The sequence below is a fragment of the Gnatocerus cornutus genome, unplaced genomic scaffold (genome assembly GCF_029298725.1).
Source record: "Gnatocerus cornutus isolate USDA-ARS CGAHR unplaced genomic scaffold, icGnaCorn1.1 ctg00000022.1, whole genome shotgun sequence".
In the NCBI taxonomy this organism is placed as follows: Eukaryota; Metazoa; Arthropoda; class Insecta; order Coleoptera; family Tenebrionidae; genus Gnatocerus; species Gnatocerus cornutus.
The window spans coordinates 3691459-3709658 of NW_028275374.1; positions in this window are offsets into that span (position 1 = coordinate 3691459).

The following is an 18200-nucleotide window of genomic DNA, read 5'->3' on the forward strand; positions in this document are numbered from 1 at the left end:
CCAGAAAACAACGAAAATCGGCGAGAAATCGTCATTTTGCATCGAAATATGCGGTTTTCTCTAAGAATTTTGATGATTTCGCGCAGAATTCTGCTGTTTTCTTGCAATTCAGCCGTTGAATCTTAGCAAAAAGTCATGATTTTGTAGATTTCGTGCTCTTCTTTGCGAATTCAAGCCAGAAAACAACGAAAATCGGCGAGAAATCGTCGTTTTGCATCGAAATATGCGGTTTTCTGTAAGAATTTTGATGATTTCGTGCAGAATTCTGCTGTTTTCTTGCAATTCAGCCGTTGAATCTTGGTAAAAAGTCATGATTTTGTAGATTTCGTGCTCTTCTTTGCGAATTCAAGCCAGAAAACAACGAAAATCGGCGAGAAATAATCGTTTTGCATCGAAATATGCGGTTTTCTGTAAGAATTTTGATGATTGCGCGCAGAATTCTGCTGTTTTCTTGCAATTCAGCCGTTGAATCTTGATAAAAAGTCATGATTTTGTAGATTTCGTGCTCTTCTTTGCCAATTCAAGCCAGAAAACCACGAAAATCGGCGAGAAATCGTCGTTTTGCATCGAAATATGCGGTTTTCTCTAAAAATTTTGATGATTTCGTGCAGAATTCTGCTGTTTTCTTGCAATTCAGCCGTTGAATCTTGGAAAAAAGTGATGATTTTGTAGATTTCGTGCTCTTCTTTGCGAATTCAAGCCAGAAAACAACGAAAATCGGCGAGAAATCGTCGTTTTGCATCGAAATATGCGGTTTTCTCTAAGAATTTTGACGATTTTGTGCAGAATTCTGCTGTTTTCTTGCAACTCAGCCGTTGAATCTTGGTAAAAAGTCATGATTTTGTAGATTTCGTGCTCTTCTTTGCGAATTCAAGATAGAAAACAACGAAAATCGGCGAGAAATCGGCGAGAAATCGTCGTTTTGCATCGAAATATGCGGTTTTCTGTAAAAATTTTGATGATTTCGTGCAAAATTCTGCTGTTTTCTTGCAATTCAGCCGTTGAATCTTGGTAAAAAGTCATGATTTTGTAGATTTCGTGCTCTTCTTTGCGAATTCAAGCCAGAAAACAACGAAAATCGGCGAGAAATCGTCGTTTTGCAACGAAATATGCGGTTTTCTGTAAGAATATTGATGTTTTCGTGCAGAATTGTGCTGTTTTCTTGCAATTCAGCTGTTGAATCTAGGTAAAAAGTCATGATTTTGTAGATTTCGTGCTCTTCTTGGCGAATTCAAGATAGAAAACAACGAAAATCGGCCAGAAATCGTTGTTTTGCATCGAAATATGCAGTTTTCTCTAAGAATTTTGATGATTTCGTGCAGAATTCTGCTGTTTTCTTGCAATTCAGCCGTTAAATCTTTGTAAAAAGTCATGGTTTTGTAGATTTCGTGCTCTTCTTTGCGAATTCAAGCCAGAAAACAACGAAAATCGGCGAGAAATCGTCGTTTTGCATCGAAATATGCGGTTTTCTGTAAAAATTTTGATGATTTCGTGCAGAATTCTGCTGTTTTCTTGCAATGCAGCCGTAGAGTCTTGGTAAAAAGTGATGATTTTGTAGATTTCGTGCTCTTCTTTGCGAATTCAAGCCAGAAAACAACGAAAATCGGCGAGAAATCGTTGTTTTGCATCGAAATATGCGGTTTTCTGTAAGAATTTTGATGATTTCGTGCAGAATTCTGCTGTTTTCTTGCAATTCAGCCGTTGAATCTTGGTAAAAAGTTATGATTTTGTAGATTCCGTGCTCTTCTTTGCGAATTCAAGATAGAAAACAACGAAAATCAGCGAGAAATCGTCGTTTTGCATCGAAATATGCGGTTTTCTCTAAGAATTTTGATGATTTCGTGCAGAATTCTGCTGTTTTCTTGCAATTCAGCCGTTGAATCTTGGTAAAAAGTGATGATTTTGTAGATTTCGTGCTCTTCTTTGCGAATTCAAGCCAGAAAACAACGAAAATCGGCAAGAAATCGTCGTTTTGCATCGAAATATGCGGTTTTCTCTAAGAATTTTGATGATTTCGTGCAGAATTCTGCGGTTTTCTTGCAATTCAGCCGTTGAATCTTGGTAAAAAGTCATGATTTTGTAGATTTCGTGCTCTTCTTTGCGAATTCAAGCCAGAAAACAACGAAAATCGGCGAAAAATCGTCGTTTTGCATCGAAATATGCGGTTTTCTGTAAAAATTTTGAGGATTTCGTGCAGAATTCTGCTGTTTTCTTGCAATTCAGCCGTTGAATCTAGGTAAAAAGTCATGATTTTGTAGATTTCGTGCTCTTCTTGGCGAATTCAAGATAGAAAACAACGAAAATCGGCGAGAAATCATGACTTTTTACCAAGATTTAACATCTGAATTGCAAGAAAACAGTAGAATTCTGCACGAAATCATGAAAATTCTTACAGAAATCCGCATTTTTCGATGCAAAACGACGATTTCTCTCCGATTTTCGTTGTTTTCTGGCTTGAATTCGCAAAGAAGAGCACGAAATCTACAAAATCATGACTTTTTACCAAGATTCAACGGCTGAATTGCAAGAAAACAGCAGAATTCTGCACGAAATCATCAAAATTCTTAGAGAAAACTGCATATTTCGATGCAAAACAACAATTTCTCGCCGATTTTCGTTGTTTTCTAAATTGAATTCGCCAAGAAGAGCACGAAATCTACAAAATCATGACTTTTTACCTAGATTCAACTGCTGAATTGCAAGAAAACAGCAGAATTCTGTACGAAATCGTCAAAATTTTTACAGAAAACCGCATATTTCGATGCAAAACAACGATTTCTCGCCGATTTTCGTTGTTTTCTATCTTGAATTCGCCAAGAAGAGCACGAAATCTACAAAATCATGACTTTTTACCTAGATTCAACGGCTGAATTGCAAGAAAACAGCAGAATTCTGCACGAAATCATCAAAATTCTTACAGAAAACCGCATATTTCGATGCAAAACGACGATTTCTCACCGATTTTCGTTGTTTTCTGGCTTGAATTCGCAAAGAAGAGCACGAAATCTACAAAATCATGACTTTTTACCAAGATTCAACGGCTGAATTGCAAGAAAACAGCAGAATTCTGCACGAAATCATCAAAATTCTTAGAGAAAACTGCATATTTCGATGCAAAACAACGATTTCTCGCCGATTTTCGTTGTTTTCTGTCTTGAATTCGCCAAGAAGAGCACGAAATCTACAAAATCATGACTTTTTATCTAGATTCAACGGCTGAATTGCAAGAAAACAGCAGAATTCTGCACGAAATCATCAAAATTCTTACAGAAAACCGCATATTTCGATGCAAAACGACGATTTCACGCTGATTTTCGTTGTTTTCTGGCTTGAATTCGCAAAGAAGAGCACGAAATCTACAAAATCATGACTTTTTACCAAGATTCAACATCTGAATTGCAAGAAAACAGCAGAATTCTGCACGAAATCCACAAAATTCTTAGAGAAAACCGCATATTTCGATGCAAAACGACGATTTCTCGCGGATTTTCGTGGTTTTCTGGCTTGAATTCGCAAAGAAGAGCACGAAATCTACAAAATCATGACTTTTTACCAAGATTCAACGGCTGAATTGCGAGAAAACAGCAGAATTCTGCACGAAATCATGAAAATTCTTACAGAAAACCGCATTTTTCGATGCAAAACGACGATTTCTCGCCGATTTTCGTTGTTTTCTGGCTTGAATTCGCAAAGAAGGGCACGAAATCTACAAAATCATGACTTTTTACCAAGATTCAACGGCTGAATTGCAAGAAAACAGCAGAATTCTGCGCGAAATCATCAAAATTCTTACAGAAAACCGCATATTTCGATGCAAAACAACGATTTTTCGCCGATTTTCGTTGTTTTCTGGCTTGAATTCGCAAAGAAAAGCACGAAATCTACAAAATCATCACTTTTTACCAAGATTCTACGGCTGAATTGCAAGAAAACAGCAGAATTCTGCACCAAATCATCAAAATTCTTACAGAAAACCGCATATTTCGATGCAAAACGACGATTTTCGTTTTCTTGGCGAATTCAATTTAGAAAACAACGAAAATCGGCGAGAAATCGTTGTTTTGCATCGAAATATGCAGTTTTCTCTAAGAATTTTGATGATTTCGTGCAGAATTCTGCTGTTTTCTTGCAATTCAGCCGTTGAATCTTGGTAAAAAGTCATGATTTTGTAGATTTCGTGCTCTTCTTTGCGAATTCAAGCCAGAAAACAACGAAAATCGGCGAGAAATCGTCGTTTTGCATCGAAAAATGCGGTTTTCTGTAAGAATTTTCATGATTTCGTGCAGAATTCTGCTGTTTTCTCGCAATTCAGCCGTTGAATCTTGGTAAAAAGTCATGATTTTGTAGATTTCGTGCTCTTCTTTGCGAATTCAAGCCAGAAAACCACGAAAATCCGCGAGAAATCGTCGTTTTGCATCGAAATATGCGGTTTTCTCTAAGAATTTTGTGGATTTCGTGCAGAATTCTGCTGTTTTCTTGCAATTCAGATGTTGAATCTTGGTAAAAAGTCATGATTTTGTAGATTTCGTGCTCTTCTTTGCAAATTCAAGCCAGAAAACAACGAAAATCGGCGAGAAATCGTCGTTTTGCATCGAAATATGCGGTTTTCTGTAAGAATTTTGATGATTTCGTGCAGAATTCTGCTGTTTTCTTGCAATTCAGCCGTTGAATCTAGGTAAAAAGTCATGATTTTGTAGATTTCGTGCTCTTCTTGGCGAATTCAAGACAGAAAACAACGAAAATCGGCCAGAAATCGTTGTTTTGCATCGAAATATGCAGTTTTCTCTAAGAATTTTGATGATTTCGTGCAGAATTCTGCTGTTTTCTTGCAATTCAGCCGTTGAATCTTGGTAGAAAGTCATGATTTTGTAGATTTCGTGCTCTTCTTTGCGAATTCAAGCCAGAAAACAACGAAAATCGGCGAGAAATCGTCGTTTTGCATCGAAATATGCGCTTTTCTGTTAGAATTTTGATGATTTCGTGCAGAATTCTGCTGTTTTCTTGCAATTCAGCCGTTGAATCTAGGTAAAAAGTCATGATTTTGTAGATCTCGTGCTCTTCTTGGCGAATTCAAGATAGAAAACAACGAAAATCGGCGAGAAATCGTTGTTTTGCATCGAAATATGCGGTTTTCTGTAAAAATTTTGACGATTTCGTACAGAATTCTGCTGTTTTCTTGCAATTCAGCAGTTGAATCTAGGTAAAAAGTCATGATTTTGTAGATTTCGTGCTCTTCTTGGCGAATTCAATTTAGAAAACAACGAAAATCGGCGAGAAATCGTTGTTTTGCATCGAAATATGCAGTTTTCTCTAAGAATTTTGATGATTTCGTGCAGAATTCTGCTGTTTTCTTGCAATTCAGCCGTTGAGTCTTGGTAAAAAGTCATGATTTTGTAGATTTCGTGCTTTTCTTTGCGAATTCAAGCCAGAAAACAACGAAAATCGGCGAGAAATCGTCGTTTTGCATCGAAAAATGCGGTTTTCTGTAAGAATTTTCATGATTTCGTGCAGAATTCTACTGTTTTCTCGCAATTCAGCCGTTGAATCTTGGTAAAAAGTCATGATTTTGTAGATTTCGTGCTCTTCTTTGCGAATTCAAGCCAGAAAACCACGAAAATCGGCGAGAAATCGTCGTTTTGCATCGAAATATGCGGTTTTCTCTAAGAATTTTGTGGATTTCGTGCAGAATTCTGCTGTTTTCTTGCAATTCAGATGTTGAATCTTGGTAAAAAGTCATGATTTTGTAGATTTCGTGCTCTTCTTGGCGAACTCAAGACAGAAAACAACGAAAATCGGCGAGAAATCGTTGTTTTGCATCGAAATATGCAGTTTTCTCTAAGAATTTTGATGATTTCGTGCAGAATTCTGCTGTTTTCTTGCAATTCAGCTGTTGAATCTTGGTAAAAAGTCATGATTTTGTAGATTTCGTGCTCTTCTTTGCGAATTCAAGCCAGAAAACAACGAAAATCGGCGAGAAATCGTCGTTTTGCATCGAAATATGCGGTTTTCTGTAAGAATTTTGATGATTTCGTGCAAAATTCCGCTGTTTTCTTGCAATTCAGCCGTAGAATGTTGGTAAAAAGTGATGATTTTGTGGATTTCGTGCTCTTCTTTGCGAATTCAAGTCAGAAAACAACGAAAATCGGCGAGAAATCGTTGTTTTGCATCGAAATATGCGGTTTTCTGTAAGAATTTTGATGAGTTCGTGCAGAATTCTGCTGTGTTCTTGCAATTCAGCCGTTGAATCTTGGTAAAAAGTCATGATTTTGTAGATTCCGTGCTCTTCTTTGCGAATTCAAGATAGAAAACAACGAAAATCAGCGAGAAATCGTCGTTTTGCATCGAAATATGCGGTTTTCTCTAAGAATTTTGATGATTTCGTGCAGAATTCTGCTGTTTTCTTGCAATTCAGCCGTTGAATCTTGGTAAAAAGTGATGATTTTGTGGATTTCGTGCTCTTCTTTGCGAATTCAAGCCAGAAAACAACGAAAATCGGCGAGAAATCGTCGTTTTGCATCGAAATATGCGGTTTTCTCTAAGAATTTTGAAGATTTCGTGCAGAATTCTGCTGTTTTCTTGCAATTCAGCCGTTGAATCTTGGTAAAAAGTGAAGATTTTGTAGATTTCGTGCACTTCTTTGCGAATTCAAGCCAGAAAACAACGAAAATCGGCGAGAAATCATCGTTTTGCATCGAAATATGCGTTTTTCTCTAAGAATTTTGACGATTTCGTGCAGAATTCTGCTGTTTTCTTGCAATTCAGCCGTTGAATCTTGGTAAAAAGTCATGATTTTGTTGATTTCGTGGTCTTCTTGGTGAATTCAAGATAGAAAACAACGAAAATCGGCGAGAAATCGTTGTTTTGCATCGAAATATGCAGTTTTCTCTAAGAATTTTGATGATTTCGTGCAGAATTCTGCTGTTTTCTTGCAATTCAGACGTTGAATCTTGGTAAAAAGTTATGATTTTGTAGATTTCGTGCTCTTCTTTGTAAATTCAAGATAGAAAACAACGAATCTCAGCGAGAAATCGTCGTTTTGCATCGAAATATGCGGTTTTCTCTAAGAATTTTGATGATTTCGTGCAGAATTCTGCTGTTTTCTTGCAATTCAGCCGTTGAATCTTGGTAAAAAGTCATGATTTTGTAGATGTCGTGCTCTTCTTTGCGAATTCAAGCCAGAAACCAACGAAAATCGGCGAGAATTCGTCGTTTTGCATCGAAATATGCGGTTTTCTGTAAGAATTTTGATGATTTCGTGCAGAATTCTGCTTCTTGCAATTCAGCCGTTGAATCTTGGTAAAAAGTCATGATTTTGTAGATTTCGTGCTCTTCTTTGCGAATTCAAGCCAGAAAACCACGACAATCGGCGAGAAATCGTCGTTTTGCATCGAAATATGCGGTTTTCTGTAAGAATATTGAAGATTTCGTGCAGAATTCTGCTGTTTTCTTGCAATTCAGCTGTTGAATCTAGGTAAAAAGTCATGATTTTTTAGATTTCGTGCTCTTCTTTGCAAATTCAAGCCAGAAAACAACGAAAATCGGCGAGAAATCGTCGTTTTGCATCGAAAAATGCGGTTTTCTGTAAGAATTTTGATGATTTCGTGCAGAATTCTGCTGTTTTCTTGCAATTCAGCCGTTGAATCTTTGTAAAAAGTCATTGTTTTGTAGATTTCGTGCTCTTCTTTGCGAATTCAAGCCAGAAAACAACGAAAATCGGCGAGAAATCGTCGTTTTGCATCGAAATATGCGGTTTTCTGTAAGAATTTTGATGATTTCGTGCAGAATTCTGCTGTTTTCTTGCAATTCAGCCGTAGAGTCTTAGAATAAAGTGATGATTTTGTAGATTTCGTGCTCTTCTTTGCGAATTCAAGCCAGAAAACAACGAAAATCAGCGAGAAATCGTCGTTTTGCATCGAAATATGCGGTTTTCTCTAAGAATTTTGATGATTTCGTGCAGAATTCTGCTGTTTTCTTGCAATTCAGCCGTTGAATCTTGGTAAAAAGTGATGATTTTGTAGATTTCGTGCTCTTTTTTGCGAATTCAAGCCAGAAAACAACGAAAATCGGCGAGAAATCGTCGTTTTGCATCGAAATATGCGGTTTTCTCTAAGAATTTTGATGATTTCGTGCAGAATTCTGCGGTTTTCTTGCAATTCAGCCGTAGAATCTTGGTAAAAAGTGATGATTTTGTAGATTTCGTGCTCTTCTTTGCGAATTCAAGCCAGAAAACAACGAATATCGGCGAAAAATCGTTGTTTTGCATCGAAATGTGCGGTTTTCTGCAAGAATTTTGATGATTTCGTGCAGAATTCTGCTGTTTTCTTGCAATTCAGCCGTTGAATCTTGGTAAAAAGTCATGATTTTGTAGATTTCGTGCTCTTCTTTGCAAATTCAAGCCAGAAAACAACGAAAATCGGCGAGAAATCGTCGTTTTGCATCGAAAAATGCGGTTTTCTGTAAGAATTTTCATGATTTCGTGCAGAATTCTGCTGTTTTCTCGCAATTCAGCTGTTGAATCTTGGTAAAAAGTCATGATTTTGTAGATTTCGTGCTCTCCTTTGCGAATTCAAGCCAGAAAACCACGAAAATCGGCGAGAAATCGTCGTTTTGCATCGAAATATGCGGTTTTCTCTAAGAATTTTGTGGATTTCGTGCAGAATTCTGCTGTTTTCTTGCAATTCAGATGTTGAATCTTGGTAAAAAGTCATGATTTTGTAGATTTCGTGCTCTTCTTTGCGAATTCAAGCCAGAAAACAACGAAAATCGGCGAGAAATCGTCGTTTTGCATCGAAATATGCGGTTTTCTGTAAGAATTTTGATGATTTCGTGCAGAATTCTGCTGTTTTCTTGCAATTCAGCCGTTGAATCTAGGTAAAAAGTCATGATTTTGTAGATTTCGTGCTCTTCTTCGCGAATTCAAGATAGAAAACAACGAAAATCGGCGAGAAATCGTTGTTTTGCATCGAAATATGCGGTTTTCTGTAAAAATTTTGACGATTTCGTACAGATTTCTGCTGTTTTCTTGCAATTCAGCCGTTGAATCTAGGTAAAAAGTCATGATTTTGTAGATTTCGTGCTCTTCTTGGCGAATTCAATTTAGAAAACAACGAAAATCGGCGAGAAATAGTTGTTTTGCATCGAAATATGCAGTTTTCTCTAAGAATTTTGATGATTTCGTGCAGAATTCTGCTGTTTTCTTGCAATTCAGCCGTTGAATCTTGGTAAAAAGTCATGATTTTGTAGATTTCGTGCTCTTCTTTGCGAATTCAAGCCAGAAAACAACGAAAATCGGCGAGAAATCGTCGTTTTGCATCGAAATATGCGGTTTTCTGTAAGAATTTTGATGATTTCGTGCAGAATTCTGCTGTTTTCTTGCAATTCAGCCGTAGAATCTTGGTAAAAAGTGATGATTTTGTAGATTTCGTGCTCTTCTTTGCGAATTCAAGCCAGAAAACAACGAAAATCGGCGAGAAATCGTCGTTTTGCATCGAAAAATGCGGTTTTCTGTAAGAATTTTCATGATTTCGTGCAGATTTCTACTGTTTTCTCGCAATTCAGCTGTTGAATCTTGGTAAAAAGTCATGATTTTGTAGATTTCGTGCTCTTCTTTGCGAATTCAAGCCAGAAAACCACGAAAATCGGCGAGAAATCGTCGTTTTGCATCGAAATATGCGATTTTCTCTAAGAATTTTGTGGATTTCGTGCAGAATTCTGCTGTTTTCTTGCAATTCAGATGTTGAATCTTGGTAAAAAGTCATGATTTTGTAGATTTCGTGCTCTTCTTTGCGAATTCAAGCCAGAAAACAACGAAAATCGGCAAGAAATCGTCGTTTTGCATCGAAATATGCGGTTTTCTGTAAGAATTTTAATGATTTCGTGCAGAATTCTGCTGTTTTCTTGCAATTCAACCGTTGAATCTAGGTAAAAAGTCATGATTTTGTAGATTTCGTGCTCTTCTTTGCGAATTCAAGCCAGAAAACAACGAAAATCGGCGAGAAATCGTCGTTTTGCATCGAAATATGCGGTTTTCTGTAAGAATTTTGATGATTTCGTGCAGAATTCTGCTTCTTGCAATGCAGCCGTTGAATCTTGGTAAAAAGTCATGATTTTGTAGATTTCGTGCTCTTCTTTGCGAATTCAAGCCAGAAAACCACGAAAATCGGCGAGAAATCGTCGTTTTGCATCGAAATATGCGGTTTTCTCTAAGAATTTTGAAGATTTCGTGCAGAATTCTGCTGTTTTCTTGCAATTCAGCCGTTGAATTTTGGTAAAAAGTGAAGATTTTGTAGATTTCGTGCACTTCTTTGCGAATTAAAGCCAGAAAACAACGAAAATCGGCGAGAAATCATCGTTTTGCATCGAAATATGCGGTTTTCTCTAAGAATTTTGACGATTTCGTGCAGAATTCTGCTGTTTTCTCGCAATTCAGCCGTTGAATCTTTGTAAAAAGTCATGATTTTGTAGATTTCGTGCTCTTCTTTGCGAATTCAAGCCAGAAAACCACGAAAATCGGCGAGAAATCGTCGTTTTGCATCGAAATATGCGGTTTTCTCTAAGAATTTTGTAGATTTCGTGCAGAATTCTGCTGTTTTCTTGCAATTCAGATGTTGAATCTTGGTAAAAAGTCATGATTTTGTAGATTTCGTGCTCTTCTTTGCGAATTCAAGCCAGAAAACAACAAAAATCGGCGAGAAATCGTCGTTTTGCATCGAAATATGCGGTTTTCTGTAAGAATTTTGATGATTTCGTGCAAAATTCCGCTGTTTTCTTGCAATTCAGCCGTAGAATGTTGGTAAAAAGTGATGATTTTGTAGATTTCGTGCTCTTCTTTGCGAATTCAAGCCAGAAAACAACGAAAATCGGCGAGAAATCGTTGTTTTGCATCGAAATATGCGGTTTTCTGTAAGAATTTTGATGAGTTCGTGCAGAACTCTGCCGTGTTCTTGCAATTCAGCTGTTGAATCTTGGTAAAAAGTCATGATTTTGTAGATTCCGTGCTCTTTTTTGCAAATTCAAGATAGAAAACAACGAAAATCAGCGAGAAATCGTCGTTTTGCATCGAAATATGCGGTTTTCTCTAAGAATTTTGATGATTTCGTGCAGAATTCTGCTGTTTTCTTGCAATTCAGCCGTTGAATCTTGGTAAAAAGTGATGATTTTGTAGATTTCGTGCTCTTCTTTGCGAATTCAAGCCAGAAAACAACGAAAATCGGCGAGAAATCGTCGTTTTGCATCGAAATATGCGGTTTTCTCTAAGAATTTTGAAGATTTCGTGCAGAATTCTGCTGTTTTCTTGCAATTCAGCCGTTGAATATTGGTAAAAAGTGAAGATTTTGTAGATTTCGTGCACTTCTTTGCGAATTCAAGCCAGAAAACAACGAAAATCGGCGAGAAATCATCGTTTTGCATCGAAATATGCGGTTTTCTCTAAGAATTTTGAAGATTTCGTGCAGAATTCTGCTGTTTTCTTGCAATTCAGCCGTTGAATCTTGGTAAAAAGTGAAGATTTTGTAGATTTCGTGCACTTCTTTGCGAATTCAAGCCAGAAAACAACGAAAATCGGCGAGAAATCGTTGTTTTGCATCGAAATATGCAGTTTTCTCTAAGAATTTTGATGATTTCGTGCAGAATTCTGCTGTTTTCTTGCAATTCAGCCGTTGAATCTTGGTAAAAAGTCATGATTTTGTAGATTTCGTGCTCTTCTTTGCAAATTCAAGATAGAAAACAACGAATCTCAGCGAGAAATCGTCGTTTTGCATCGAAATATGCGGTTTTCTCTAAGAATTTTGATGATTTTGTGCAGAATTCTGCTGTTTTCTTGCAATTCAGAAGTTGAATCTTGGTAAAATGTCATGATTTTGTAGATTTCGTGCTCTTCTTTGCAAATTCAAGATAGAAAACAACGAAAATCAGCGAGAAATCGTCGTTTTGCATCGAAATATGCGGTTTTCTCTAAGAATTTTGAGATTTCGTGCAGAATTCTGCTGTTTTCTTGCAATTCAGCCGTTGAATCTTGGTAAAAAGTCATGATTTTGTAGATTTCGTGCTTTTCTTTGCGAATTCATGCCAGAAAACAACGAAAATCGGCGAGAAATCGTCGTTTTGCATCGAAATATGCGGTTTTCTGTAAGAATTTTGATGATTTCGTGCAGAATTCTGCTGTTTTCTTGCAATTCAGCCGTTGAATCTTGGTAAAAAGTCATGATTTTGTGGATTTCGTGCTCTTCTTTGTAAATTCAAGATAGAAAACAACGAAAATCAGCGAGAAATCGTCGTTTTGCATCGAAATATGCGGTTTTCTCTAAGAATTTTGATGATTTCGTGCAGAATTCTGCTGTTTTCTTGCAATTCAGCCGTTGAATCTTGGTAAAAAGTCATGATTTTGTAGATTTCGTGCTCTTCTTTGCGAATTCATGCCAGAAAACAACAAAAATCGGCGAGAAATCGTCGTTTTGCATCGAAATATGCGGTTTTCTGTAAGAATTTTGATGATTTCGTGCAGAATTCTGCTGTTTTCTTGCAATTCAGCCGTTGAATCTTGGTAAAAGTCATGATTTTGTAGATTTCGTGCTTTTCTTTGCGAATTCAAGCCAGAAAACAACGAAAATTGGCGAGAAATCGTCGTTTTGCATCCAAATATGCGTTTTTCTCTAAGAATTTTGGCGATTTCGTGCGGAATTCTGCTGTTTTCTTGCAACTCAGCCGTAGAATCTTAGTAAAAAGTGATGATTTTGTAGATTTCGTGCTCTTCTTTGCGAATTCAAGCCAGAAAACAACGAAACTCGGCGAGAAATCGTTGTTTTGCATCGAAATATGCGGTTTTCTGTAAGAATTTTGATGATTTCGTGCAGAATTCTGCTTCTTGCAATTCAGCCGTTGAATCTTGGTAAAAAGTCATGATTTTGTAGATTTCGTGCTCTTCTTTGCGAATTCAAGCCAGAAAACAACGAAAATCGGCGAGAAATCGTCGTTTTGCATCGAAATATGCGGTTTTCTGTAAGAATTTTGATGGTTTCGTGCAGAATTCTGCTGTTTTCTTGCAACTCAGCCGTTGAATCTAGGTAAAAAGTCATGATTTTGTAGATTTCGTGCTCTTCTTGGCGAATTCAAGATAGAAAACAACGAAAATCGGCGAGAAATCGTTGTTTTGCATCGAAATATGCAGTTTTCTCTAAGAATTTTGACGATTTCGTGCAGAATTCTGCTGTTTTCTTGCAATTCAGCCGTTGAATCTTGGTAAAAATCATGATTTTGTAGATTCCGTGCTCTTCTTTGCGAATTCAAGATAGAAAACAACGAAAATCAGCGAGAAATCGTCATTTTGCATCGAAATATGCGGTTTTCTCTAAGAATTTTGATGATTTCGTGCAGAATTCTGCTGTTTTCTTGCAATTCAGCCGTTGAATCTTGGTAAAAAGTGATGATTTTGTAGATTTCGTGCTCTTCTTTGCGAATTCAAGCCAGAAAACAACGAAAATCGGCGAGAAATCGTCGTTTTGCATCGAAATATGCGGTTTTCTGTAAGAATTTTGATGATTTCGTGCAGAATTCTGCTGTTTTCTTGCAACTCAGCCGTTGAATCTAGGTAAAAAGTCATGATTTTGTAGATTTCGTGCTCTTCTGGCGAATTCAAGATAGAAAACAACGAAAATCGGCGAGAAATCGTTGTTTTGCATCGAAATATGCAGTTTTCTCTAAGAATTTTGACGATTTCGTGCAGAATTCTGCTGTTTTCTTGCAATTCAGCCGTTGAATCTTGGTAAAAATCATGATTTTGTAGATTCCGTGCTCTTCTTTGCGAATTCAAGATAGAAAACAACGAAAATCAGCGAGAAATCGTCATTTTGCATCGAAATATGCGGTTTTCTCTTAGAATTTTGATGATTTCGTGCAGAATTCTGCTGTTTTCTTGCAATTCAGCCGTTGAATCTTGGTAAAAAGTGATGATTTTGTAGATTTCGTGCTCTTCTTTGCGAATTCAAGCCAGAAAACAACGAAAATCGGCGAGAAATCGTCGTTTTGCATCGAAATATGCGGTTTTCTGTAAGAATTTTGAGGATTTCGTGCAGAATTCTGCTGTTTTCTTGCAACTCAGCCGTTGAATCTAGGTAAAAAGTCATGATTTTGTAGATTTCGTGCTCTTCTTGGCGAATTCAAGATAGAAAACAACGAAAATCGGCGAGAAATCGTCGTTTTGCATCGAAATATGCGGTTTTCTCTAAGAATTTTGACGATTTCGTGCAGAATTCTGCTGTTTTCTTGCAATTCGGCCGTTGAATCTTGGTAAAAAGTCATGATTTTGTAGATTTCGTGCTCTTCTTTGCACATTCAAGATAGAAAACAACGAAAATCAGCGAGAAATCGTCGTTTTGCATCGAAATATGCGGTTTTCTCTAAGAATTTTGATGATTTCGTACAGAATTCTGCTGTTTTCTTGCAATTCAGCCGTTGAATCTTGGTAAAAAGTCATGATTTTGTAGATTTCGCGCTCTTCTTTGCGAATTCATGCCAGAAAACAACGAAAATCGGCGAGAAATCGTCGTTTTGCATCGAAATATGCGGTTTTCTGTAAGAATTTTGATGATTTCTTGCAGAATTCTGCTGTTTTCTTGCAACTCAGCCGTTGAATCTAGGTAAAAAGTCATGATTTTGTAGATTTCGTGCTCTTCTTGGCGAATTCAAGATAGAAAACAACGAAAATCGGCGAGAAAGCGTTGTTTTGCATCGAAATATGCAGTTTTCTCTAAGAATTTTGACGATTTCGTGCAGAATTCTGCTGTTTTCTTGCAATTCAGCCGTTGAATCTTGGTAACAATCATGATTTTGTAGATTCCGTGCTCTTCTTTGCGAATTCAAGATATAAAACAACGAAAATCAGCGAGAAATCGTCATTTTGCATCGAAATATGCGGTTTTCTCTAAGAATTTTGATGATTTCGTGCAGAATTCTGCTGTTTTCTTGCAATTCAGCCGTTGAATCTTGGTAAAAAGTAATGATTTTGTAGATTTCGTGCTCTTCTTTGCGAATTCAAGCCAGAAAACAACGAAAATCGGCGAGAAATCGTCGTTTTGCATCGAAATATGCGGTTTTCTTTAAGAATTTTGATGATTTCGTGCAGAATTCTGCTGTTTTCTTGCAATTCAGCCGTTGAATCTGGGTAAAAAGTGATGATTTTGTAGATTTCGTGCTTTTCTTTGCGAATTCAAGCCAGAAAACAACGAAAATCGGCGAGAAATCGTCGTTTTGCATCGAAATATGCGGTTTTCTCTAAGAATTTTGACGATTTCGTGCAGAATTCTGCTGTTTACTTGCAATTCAGCCGTTGAATCTTGGTAAAAAGTCATGATTTTGTAGATTTCGTGCTCTTCTTTGCGAATTCAAGATAGAAAACAACGAAAATCAGCGAGAAATCGTCGTTTTGCATCGAAATATGCGGTTTTCTCTAAGAATATTGATGATTTCGTGCAGAATTCTGCTGTTTTCTTGCAATTCAGCCGTTGAATCTTGGTAAAAAGTCATGATTTTGTAGATTTCGTGCTCTTCTTTGCAAATTCATGCCAGAAAACAACGAAAATCGGCGAGAAATCGTCGTTTTGCATCGAAATATGCGGTTTTCTGTTAGAATTTTGATGATTTCGTGCAGAATTCTGTTGTTTTCTTGCAATTCAGCCGTTGAATCTTAGTAAAAAGTCATGATTTTGTAGATTTCGTGCTCTTCTTTGCGAATTCAAGCCAGAAAACAACGAAAATCGGCGAGAAATCGTCGTTTTGCATCGAAATATGCGGTTTTCTGTAAGAATTTTGATAATTTCGTGCAGAATTCTGCTGTTTTCTTGCAACTCAGCCGTTGAATCTAGGTAAAAAGTCATGATTTTGTAGATTTCGTGCTCTTCTTGGCGAATTCAAGATAGAAAACAACGAAAATCGGCGAGAAATCGTCGTTTTGCATCGAAATATGCGGTTTTCTCTAAGAATTTTGATGATTTCGTGCAGAATTCTGCTGTTTTCTTGCAATTCAGCCGTTGAATCTAGGTAAAAAGTCATGATTTTGTAGATTTCGTGCTCTTCTTGGCAAATTCAAGATAGAAAACAACGAAAATCGGCGAGAAATCGTTGTTTTGCATCGAAATATGCAGTTTTCTCTAAGAATTTTGATGATTTCGTGCAGAATTCTGCTGTTTTCTTGCAATTTAGCCGTTGAATCTTGGTAAAAAGTCATGATTTTGTAGATTTCGTGCTCTTCTTTGCAAATTCAAGCCAGAAAACAACGAAAATCGGCGAGAAATCGTCGTTTTGCATCGAAATATGCGGTTTTCTGTAAGAATTTTGATGATTTTGTGCAGAATTCTGCTTTTTTTTGCAATTCAGCCGTTGAATCTTGGTAAAAAGTCATGATTTTGTAGATTTCGTGCTCTTCTTTGCGAATTCAAGCCAGAAAACAACGAAAATCGGCGAGAAATCGTCGTTTTGCATCGAAATATGCGGTTTTCTCTAGGAATTTTGACGATTTCGTGCAGAATTCTGCTGTTTACTTGCAATTCAGCCGTTGAATCTTGGTAAAAAGTCATGATTTTGTAGATTTCGTGCTCTTCTTTGCAAATTCAAGACAGAAAACAACGAAAATCAGCGAGAAATCGTCGTTTTGCATCGAAATATGCGGTTTTCTGTAAGAATTTTGATGATTTTGTGCAGAATTCTGCTGTTTTCTTCCAATTCAGCCGTTGAATCTTGGTAAAAAGTCATGATTTTGTAGATTTCGTGCTCTTCTTTGCGAATTCAAGCCAGGACACAACGAAAATCGGCGAGAAATCGTCGTTTTGCATCGAAATATGCGGTTTTCTCTAGGAATTTTGACGATTTCGTGCAGAATTCTGCTGTTTACTTGCAATTCAGCCGTTGAATCTTGGTAAAAGTCATGATTTTGTAGATTTCGTGCTCTTCTTTGCGAATTCATGCCAGAAAACAACAAAAATCGGCGAGAAATCGTCGTTTTGCATCGAAATATGCGGTTTTCTGTAAGAATTTTGATGATTTCGTGCAGAATTCTGCTGTTTTCTTGCAATTCAGCCGTTGAATCTTGGTAAAAGTCATGATTTTGTAGATTTCGTGCTCTTCTTTGCGAATTCAAGCCAGAAAACAACGAAAATTGGCGAGAAATCGTCGTTTTGCATCCAAATATGCGTTTTTCTCTAAGAATTTTGGCGATTTCGTGCGGAATTCTGCTGTTTTCTTGCAATTCAGCCGTAGAATCTTAGTAAAAAGTGATGATTTTGTAGATTTCGTGCTCTTCTTTGCGAATTCAAGCCAGAAAACAACGAAACTCGGCGAGAAATCGTTGTTTTGCATCGAAATATGCGGTTTTCTGTAAGAATTTTGATGATTTCGTGCAGAATTCTGCTTCTTGCAATTCAGCCGTTGAATCTTGGTAAAAAGTCATGATTTTGTAGATTTCGTGCTCTTCTTTGCGAATTCAAGCCAGAAAACAACGAAAATCGGCGAGAAATCGTCGTTTTGCATCGAAATATGCGGTTTTCTGTAAGAATTTTGATGGTTTCGTGCAGAATTCTGCTGTTTTCTTGCAACTCAGCCGTTGAATCTAGGTAAAAAGTCATGATTTTGTAGATTTCGTGCTCTTCTTGGCGAATTCAAGATAGAAAACAACGAAAATCGGCGAGAAATCGTTGTTTTGCATCGAAATATGCAGTTTTCTCTAAGAATTTTGACGATTTCGTGCAGAATTCTGCTGTTTACTTGCAATTCAGCCGTTGAATCTTGGTAAAAATCATGATTTTGTAGATTCCGTGCTCTTCTTTGCGAATTCAAGATAGAAAACAACGAAAATCAGCGAGAAATCGTCATTTTGCATCGAAATATGCGGTTTTCTCTAAGAATTTTGATGATTTCGTGCAGAATTCTGCTGTTTTCTTGCAATTCAGCCGTTGAATCTTGGTAAAAAGTGATGATTTTGTAGATTTCGTGCTCTTCTTTGCGAATTCAAGCCAGAAAACAACGAAAATCGGCGAGAAATCGTCGTTTTGCATCGAAATATGCGGTTTTCTGTAAGAATTTTGATGATTTCGTGCAGAATTCTGCTGTTTTCTTGCAACTCAGCCGTTGAATCTAGGTAAAAAGTCATGATTTTGTAGATTTCGTGCTCTTCTGGCGAATTCAAGATAGAAAACAACGAAAATCGGCGAGAA